Here is a 10,295-nt window from a genome sequence, read left to right as displayed (position 1 = left end):
TATGGAGCACATTATAATATATGGAGGACTATGGGGTGTATTTTACTAAACAAGTAAAATGCTGCATATTCGGATTGTTTTTGCTGGAACAAAAAGCCTTGTTGTCAGCAGCACATTGCCAGTGTAAACTGTAGATGTGCTGCTGAAAACATGATACTGTATGGTGATCTATTAGTGATCGTTCTGTCTCATCATTATTCCTCAGCTGGTGGAAAGAGGCCGGGAAACAAGCGTTGAACAACTTCAGTATTGTCGATCAAACTCGTTTAGCGGCCTGAACTCAGCGCACGTAAATACAACAGAAAGGCTTCTGTGTGATGTGCAATATGTTAGCATTTGGGGACCCATTTTAAACTTTGCCTAGGCGTAGGGCCCCACTTTGCCTAAAACCGGCCCTGCCTACAAGTGTACAAAGATATTATACAGTCACCATGTGACAAGTGGGCCTGTGTAACTTCAAATGCCAGGGCTGAATTTTAGTCCCAGTCCGGCCCTGGTTAACAGTGATTTTATTCAGAAGCCGATAGTCTATACAAGGTCTCAAAGACCCGTCTTTCTTGGCCACAAAAAAGAATCCCGCACCAAGAGGGGAAGAGGATGGACGAATATGCCCCTTCTCCAAAGACTCCTTGACATAAGAACGCATCGCGGCATGCTTGGGTACAGACAAATTAAATAATCGTCCCTTAGGAAATTTACTGCCAGGAATCAAATCTATAGCGCAGTCACAGTCCCTATGAGGAGGAAGAGCACTGGACCTGGACTCACTGAATACATCCTGATAGTCACACAAATACTCAGGAACTTCTGAAGGAGTAGAAGTAGCAATAGACACCGGCGGAGAATCGCAATGAATTCCCTGACAACCCCAACTCGACACAGACATAGCCTTCCAATCCAAAACAGGATTATGGGTCTGTAACCATGGCAGACCTAAAACGACCAAATCATTCATTTTATGCAGAACAAGAAAACGAATCAACTCCCGATGTTCAGGAGTCATGCACATGGTCACTTGTGTCCAATACTGCGGTCTATTTTCCGCCAGTGGCGTAGCATCAATTCCTCTGAGAGGAATAGGAACTTTTAAAGGCTCCAAAACAAAACCACAGCGCTTGGCAAATGAAAAGTCCATAAGACTCAGGGCAGCACCTGAATCCACAAATGCCATAACAGGGTAGGAAGACAATGAACAAATTAAAGTCACAGACAAAATAAATTTAGGCTGCAAATTACCAATGGTGACAGGACTGACAACCTTGGTTAGGCGTTTAGAGCATGCTGATATAACATGTGTAGAATCACCACAGTAAAAACACAACCCATTCTGACGTCTATGATTTTGTCGTTCGGTTCTAGTCAGGATTCTATCACATTGCATTGAGACAGGTGTCCGTTCAGACAACACCGCAAGAGGATTAGCGGATTTGCGCTCCCGCAAACGCCGATCAATCTGAATAGCCAGCGCCATAGAATCATTCAGACTTGTAGGAATTGGAAAACCCACCATCACATTCTTAATGGCTTCAGAAAGGCCATTTCTGAAATTTGCAGCCAGAGCACATTCATTCCATTGAGTAAGCACGGACCATTTCCGAAATTTTTGGCAGTACACCTCAGCTTCATCCTGGCCCTGAGAGATAGCCAGTAGAGCTTTTTCTGCCTGAATTTCAAGATTAGGCTCCTCATAAAGCAATCCGAGCGCCAGAAAAAACGCATCAACATCCGCCAATGCCGGATCTCCTGGCGCCAACAAGAAAGCCCAATCCTGAGGGTCGCCACGTAAGAAGGAGATAACAATTTTAACTTGCTGAGCTGAATCTCCAGACGAACGAGGTTTCAAAGATAGAAACAATTTACAATTATTCCTAAAATTCCTAAATTTAAATCGATCTCCAGAGAACAGCTCAGGAATAGGTATCTTAGGCTCTGACATAGGACTGCTAACAACAAAATCCTGAATGCCCTGCACTCGTGCAGCAAGCTGATCCACACTAGTAATCAAGGTCTGAATATTCATGTCTGCAGCAAAGCTTCAAGCCACTCAGAGATAAAGGGGAGGAAGAAAGGAAAAAAAAAAAAAAAAACTCAGAACTTCTTTTCTTTTAATCCCACTTCAGCAATGCATTAACTATTAACGGCCTGGCATACTGTTATGATCCCAATGGCAAGGGATCTCAGAGATTAAAGCAAAGTCTGCAAACATAAATACCAGCTCATAGGGAAGTGGTAACTAGGCTGACCATATAGCTGATCCTAGCACAAACACTAACAGTAGCCGGGGAACGTGCCTACTTTGATCCTAGACGTCTCGCGCCAGCCGGAGAACTAACTAACCCTATCAGGGAAAATAAGACCTCTCTTGCCTCCAGAGAAAAGACCCCAAAGTAATACAAGCCCCCAACAAATAATAACGGTGAGGCAAGAAGAAAAGACAAACGTAAGAATGAGCTAGATTTTAGCAAAGAGAGGCCCACTGACTAAATAGCAGAAGATAGTAAGATGACTTATATGGTCAGCAAAAAACCCTGCAAAATATCCACGCTGAATATCCAAGAACCCCCAAACCGACTAACGGTGAGGGGGGAGAATATCAGCCCCCTAGAGCTTCCAGCGATATCAGGAATCACATTTTGTACAAGCTGGACAAAAATAAGAACAATGCAAATAAACAAAAATAAGAAAGCAGGACTTAGCTTATCTTGAAAAGAACCAGGACCTGAAGACAGGAGCAAACATAAATGAACTGATTACAACGATGCCAGGCACTGGACTGAGAATCCAGGAAGTTTAAATAGCAACACCCCAGGTCTAACGAAGCAGGTGAGTACCAACCTGGGAAAAGACAATCCAAGTGCCAAACCACTAGAGACCACAAGAGGGAGCCAAAAAGTATAGTTCACAACAGTATCTGCCTGAGCCAGATGCTGGGACCGACGTCTCCGCTGAGCAGGCTCCACTGCGGCGGGAGAAGAATGGGAGACTTCAGCGGAGATGGCTCGAGATTCCCCCTGTGCAGAGGCGGGAACTCGAGCCCTAACACAACCTTGCTCAGGTGCCGCCCTCCCGCCCTAGGCACGTGCCCTCAAGTGCCTAGTGGCAAATATGGCCCTGTGTGTATGTGATGTGCATAGTTGCAGTTATTTGCAGACTAGTCTCATTCTGCTTCTCTCAATTATCGTCTTCAATTCTGAAAACTCTGTTATTGAGCTGTTTTAGTATATGGGCTATTAGTTACTATAAGATCTTCAATTTGAGATCAGAACCAGGGGAACTAAGTTTTAACCATCTGTACTTAAAAAATATCTATTCTTTTAGATTGAAAAAACTCAGATCCAGGTAATATAATAGCAGATGTTATCTGAATGTGAATGGCAGCAATGAAAACAAGCATCCTCCGTCTCTTATAATGTATCCACCTTTCAAATTTGTCAGAATTGTTGATTTTTTTTCAAATTCCTTAGTCTGGCCTTCATATTTCTAGTGTGGATATGACTTGGTCTTGTTTTCCTGCAGTCATAAAAAGACACCACTCATATTGACTGCTCCACCACATCAGGCCACCACTCACTGCTGAAGACACCAGCTTCCATCAATTGGATCAATTAAGTTGCACAGTGTTTTTCTTTAGCTTCAATGAACACTTGCAGACTGATTATGAACAGACATATCACACACTGACCTTACTCACACTGAATATTAACTAGTGCTATGAGCTGTTTTTTTATTTTACCCTCAAGAAAATAAGGGCCTGATTGATTAACCCCTTAGTGACCAAGCCAATTTTGACATTAATTTCCACACCAAATTTTACAATTCTGACCAATGTCACTGTATGTGCTAATAACACTAGAACACTTCAATGGATCCCAATGGATTCTGAGATTTTATTTAAAGACATATTGTATGATTCAACTTGTGTTTATTTGGGAAAAAAATGGAAATTTGGCAAACATTTTGAAAATGTAGCAATTTTCACACTTAATTTTTACGCCCTTAAATCAGAGAGTTATGTCACACAAAATAGTTAATATATAACATTTGCCACGTGTCTACTTTACATCAGCACAATTTTTGATACTTTCTTTTCTTTGTTAGCAAGTCATTAGGGTTTAAAGTTGACCAGTGATTTCTCATTTTTCCAACAAAATTTACAGAACCATTTTTTTATTGCCCACATCAAATTTTAAGTGACTTTGAGGAGCTTATATGAGTGAAGATACCCAAAAGTGACATACATACATTACCTGCCCCAAGCCTATGTGCTGGATTTTTTCTGAGCAGCTCAATAATGATGTCTTGAGCATCGGGTGTAGGACAGCAATTATGAAATCTCCAAGTTATTTAATCTGTTCTATAAAGGGAAATAATATAGAAAAATAATCTAATTTACATTCATAAAAAAAACTTTTGACCCAAATAACAATGACATCACATAACATTCGGATTATTTCACTTACCCATGAGAACGCTGTAGAAAACCTCATATAAGAAAGACCCACGAAACAGTTCATTTTCCAGGAGAAATTTATGTATGATTATCCCTATTGATCATCAGTCAACAGGCCTTCTATAGCCGTTCTGTAAGATAACTTCTGGGGCCATGTTTTCAGGGGTGCCAACCATCTGGAAACCAACAGAAGAATGAGATGATGATCAGTGATAATTGTACCAAATAATATCAGTGAAAACATTTCCTAGATGCAAAAGTATTAGAGAAATATATGAGATGAATAAAGAACAAGATCCTGCACTTAAGCCGACCTGTTCATCAAGGAACTCTCTGGTGATATCCTCAGTTGGAGCCTTGTAGATGTTTGTTTTTTGTCTCATGAGGCCGAGTTTTGAAAGCCCCAAATCAGTGACTTTAACATGTCCAGTTGATGTGATCATCAGGCTGTAAAAGAAAAGATCGTGTCAGCCCAAGTAATAACCACAGACTGTATAAATGTAACTTTCTTCCCCTTTATTCTACTACAAGGGTCACTTACTTCTCGCGCTTCAGGCCTCTGGGCACCACACCATAGCTTTGCAGGTATTCCACAGCAAGAACGGTTTCTGCAATGTACATCTGGGCCAAGGTGACTGGTAAAGTGACTGTCCTTTATAAAACTGTCACAGTCTCCTCCTAGAGCAGAAAGCAAATATGACAGGAGAGGTCTTGGTACAATGTTACATAAAGACATATTGTATAATGTAGAGCGTATACTATACACTGCAGAGTGGCCCTATACAAAGAGACAGAGCCGGGCCTCACCTTCAAGCCTCTGATTTACTTCTCTGTGAAAATTCTCATCTATGTAAACTGTTAAAGGTATATCCTCCTCTTATCCATAGTGGATATTGCTGCCATGCTCAGTGAGGACATACAAGGGAGACTTTCACAGAGATCAATGATGCTTCAGGTTTCTTGGTAATAGATAAGTTATAATAAATGCAGTGGGGACATGTAGTCGTTCATGTGCTCACATTCTGATTATGGATAGGGTGCTAGGATTAAGATGACATGGGCTGGATAAAGGTACAATGTATATGTCCAACCTGCTACAAACTCCATGACCATACACAGATGGCGAGAAGATGGGAAGGAGCAGAACATGGGACCCCAAAGGGACAATCGGAGAATGTTAAGATGCCCCTCTCTAGAAATGCCTGTCCAAGTTCTAATGGATCAGTCAGGTTCCTCTTGTCCAGTTTCTTCATTTCAAATATCTGGTCTGTGCCTTTCTGGATCACTAAGTGGACAGCCCTTGAGGGGAGGAAAATCTGTGATATAAAATAAATTCTTTATAAAAGTTTGTAGATCTCATCAAATGAGCTCCTGGACTAATGTTGTATGTAACGCTTTACAGGCAGAGAACAGAGACAAAAGCATCATTATAAGTGTTCCAACTTTCAAGAAAGGAAAAAGGGTAGATTAACTGGCTTGTTTAGTTTTAGTCCACACTTTTAACCACAATCCCAGCCTCACCCATTATCAATTTCTTTCTTCTCAGGCCACAATAATAAAATGTTAGAAAGTGATAATGAATAAATACTGCATAAACAAAACCTAAAAAAGTAAAAATTTCATTTTTTCACTATTTGATTCCACTTGGACTTTTGCTCCTATTTTTCAGTACAATGTATTAATGGTGTCATTGAAAACAATATTCTGCAAAAACAAGCCATCATACATGTCAATGGAAGAAAAAAGTTATGAATCTTGAGGAGAAAAAAATGAAAATTGGCTGTAGAGGTTAGGAATTAGAGGGGTAGACCAGGATTAAGATAACCGCTTTGCAACTATAGCCTGCTATATTGTGACATATGGTCACATACTGTAACTGCCAATTCACACTGGCAATACAAGGAATCATGAGAGCGCATTCACCACACACTGTGACAATTTAACACATTAACTGCATACTTTTGTTCCAAACTTCAACAACTCCCTATAATAAGCAAAAAAGTGTATTTGTCACGCTGCTGCAGTACAGGTAGGTGCAGGCTTCACTAGATGGCATTAGAGTGAAAGCAGGTCAATGGGAGGGTCTGAGAAAACTCTCCCAAAATTTTGCAGTGTTCCCCTGCCTCAGCTGGATTGGAGTTGTGTCTCTCGCCTGTAATCCTTGGTTGTCCAACGAACTGTAACGTCTGCCGCCAGCGTTCTCAGATGCAAGTTTTTTAATAATTTCTACCAATCCATGTTGGGACAACATGAGACTGGGCTGTGTGTAATCACCCTGTATGGTTCCTTGCTCCATGTCCTCGTTCTCCGCTTGCAATGCATCCTCTTTCATTGTGAGAACATATGGTTGAAAAACCAAAAAAAAAGGCGACCAAAAACAGTCCATATATATATAAAAGTGCAAATGCTTTATTTCATATATAATAATAAGGACAGACAGGCATCAGGCAAAGGAATAGCATGCAATAAAAGTATCCAAAAATTGACAACGGTAAAAACATGCAAGGTGTGCACACAAGCAGGAACCCACTTGATATAAATCACTAATACAAGTTAATCCCCCTTCACAATGTTGCGAAATGGGAGTAGGTGCCTAAGAAAATTCAGAACAGCTCACAAGGTAAATAGCGCTCTGAAAAACAGAGCAACCTTACACTTCAAGAAAGAGAGAGAAATACATAATAATAACTATACCTAGGTAGTGAGCGGCACCGGAGTACAGGTTCCTGGAATGTGTGCACACACCCCAACGCACGTTTCGGATCTTATCCTTCCTCAGGGGGCATGGTAAATGGTGTCAAAAGACCGGTTTAAATAGTCAGTAGCGGCGGAAATATATCCCCCCACAAACCGGAAATAACTAAGTTGCCATAGTGACCATGATGCCTCTCATAAACACATTAGAAACAAATATAATCATGGTGTTGTGTGTGCACAATACTGCACCGCAAATGGGGGCGCAGCATGGCGTAATCATGTATACAAACACCCGTGCCATGATGGATGTAAAGCGCCACAAGAAAAAAGTAAGATACGGCGGCGCATGCGCAAATAAGCGCAAAACGAGTGGGGAGGGTGCCATGGTAACGACCGGCACTACATATTAGGCGGAAGTACATGTCGCAAGCAACCGGAAGCAAAATAATTACCGAAAATATAAAAAAGTAGTAGAAAAATCAAAAGATGTTTAGCTGGACCTCCAGGCATACACCTCACACTCCGCCACAAACTAAGAAAATGACACGGGGCCCCGTGTACCTCATAGTCGGGTGAGTGACAGGCGGAAGCGCCGAGGAGCAGAGGGCAGGGAAAGAAACGCGCATGCATGAAGCAGCGCAAAAATAGAGAGACACCATGATCGGTACTGGCAGCAAAGGGGGCAAATTTAAAACATAATTGGTCACTCTGCAACAAAAATATATACAGGAGTAATACTCATTTAAACAGAGATATTGAACAACACAGGGAGAAGAAAAGAGGGAACCATAGGTCTATGATTAAGTATACACCATATACTAATGTATATTAATTGACTAATAGGTAATGCATAGGCTATATATAAATATTAATGAACAGAATGTGCAGATAAATTTATAAATAGAAAATTAAATATCCATATAGCCAATAACAAATAGATAATAAATAAATAAACATAATAAACATTTTCAATAAATATAAATACAACAGCATTACCACTAACGTAGGTCACACTACAATTAGGTGCCTACAAATAATCGTAACCACATAGTCCTCTTTCATTGTGAGTAGAGAGCTTTTCAGAATGCAGAGAAGTGGGATGGTGATGCTAATTATGGCTTAATTGCCGCTCACCATTTTGGTGGAGTCCTCAAAATTTTGTAGGATGGTACATATGTCTGATATCCATGTCCACTCCTGAGGTCTTATGTGTGGAGTTTGAACTGAAAAACGACAGCCTTGTTGATGCTGGTAGTCAACAACTGCCCTATTCTGCTCACAAATTCTTTCCAACATATGCAGTGTAGAGTTCCAATGCGTGGGGACATCACACACCAGTTAGTGAGCCGGAAGCTACAAATGCTGCTGAAGGATGGCAAGGGTGGCTGAAGCTGTAGCTGGCTTTCTAAAATGGGCACACAGGCGGCGTACTTTCGCAAGCAGATCTGGCAGCTCTGGGTAGCTTTTGAGAAAATGTTGAATGAAGAGGTTAAGCACATGGGCCAGGCATGGTACGTGTGTGAGCTCACCTTGCCTCAGAGCCACCACCAGGTTCCGGCCATTGCCACACACGATAATGCCTGGCTGTAGGTTCGGCTGTGTCAGCCACAAATCTGACTGCTCTTTCAGAACTGTCCACAACTCTTCAGCATTGTGCAGTTTGTCACGTAAGCATATTAGCTTCAGCACAGCCTGTTGCTGCTTGGCTGAGGCAGTGCTGCAGTGCTTCCAGTTTATGACTGATGTGCTCATTTCAGATATGGAGATTGAAGAGGAGGAGGTGGAGGAGGAGGAGGAGGTGCAGGAGCTGTAGACTGTGGAGGCAACTCTGATTGACGTAGGGCCCGCAATCCTCGGTGTCAGGAGGATGTGTTCTATCCCAAAGTCCGACTGGATCCCGGCTTCCACTAACTTAACCCAGTGTGCTGTCAGTGAGATGTACCATCCCTGCCCACAAGCACTTGTCCATGTGTCCGTGGTTAGGTGGTGGACTTTCTCAGTAACAGCATTGTTCAGGACACGGGTAAACATGTGCGAAACATGCCTGTGTAATGCCAGTATGGCACACCGGGAGAAATAGTGGTGGCAGGGGACCGAGTATCTTGTGATGGCCACCACCATCAGGTTACAGAAAGCTTCCATCTCTATGAACCTAAATGGCAACATTTCAAGTGCAAGCAGACGAGAAAGGTGTGAATTTAGTACTGTGGCTTGTGGGGCATTGGCTGCGTATTTCCGCTTGTATTCCAATGACTGGGGCATGGGCAACTGCAGGCTGCTCTGGGACAAGGACGTGCTTGATGATGGTGCTAGTTGACTGAGTGCAACGACAGGTGCAGAGCATGAGGCATCTTCGCATGCACCATGTACTGGGGATTGGCTTGTATGCATAACAGTGGAAGAAGCAGTGGTGTTACCCACGAACACTGTTCCTGGAGCCTGGGGTTCGGCCCACAAAGTCAGGTGCTTTGCTGCCATGTGCCTGATCATGCTGGTGGTGGCAGTGGGCATGGCAGGTGGTGTAAATGGCCTGTTTGGGGTTATAAGCAGAGTCTTTAAAAAACAACCAGACTCGGGAAGACCTAACAGTTGGACTAGCGACTTCCGTCATGTTGGTGTTTTAGGGAAGGGGTGCCTGCCTTCTTTCTGTGGCCACCACACTGCTTCATCCTGCCTGTTGGGGTGCTATGCCTCCTTTCCCATGTGTGCTGCTGTCCTCGCTCTGCATGTCCTCCTGCCATTTTGGGTCAGTTACTATATTATGCACCACCTTGTCTTCCACATCAGCATCCTTCTCCTCCTTCTGACTTTATGGCAATTGTGTCTCATCATCATCCATCTTTTGTGACACTTCCCCACAGTCGCCTTCGTGTGACTGTGGCTGCTCAAGTATTTGGGCATCGCTACCTGCGATCTTATCGTGCCCCGCTTCAAGTGGATCATCCGAGAGTCTCAAATCTATAAATGGAAAAGTGAACAGCTCTTCGAAGTGTCCAAGTGTGGGATCAGTTTTCTCTGGGCACTTGGCATGGTGGTAGGAAGGAGAATCAGGGTGAGTAGTATGCAGTCCAGACTCACGGCTACTCAGACTTGACCGTATCGAAAATGTGGTGGTGGTGGTGGCAAAGTGACTAGAAGCATTATCCGT

This window comes from Ranitomeya variabilis, chromosome 4, assembly GCF_051348905.1.
Source record: "Ranitomeya variabilis isolate aRanVar5 chromosome 4, aRanVar5.hap1, whole genome shotgun sequence".
Lineage (NCBI taxonomy): Eukaryota > Metazoa > Chordata > Amphibia > Anura > Dendrobatidae > Ranitomeya > Ranitomeya variabilis.
The sequence above is the reverse complement of the archived record's forward strand: the minus strand, read 5'-3'. Positions refer to the sequence as shown.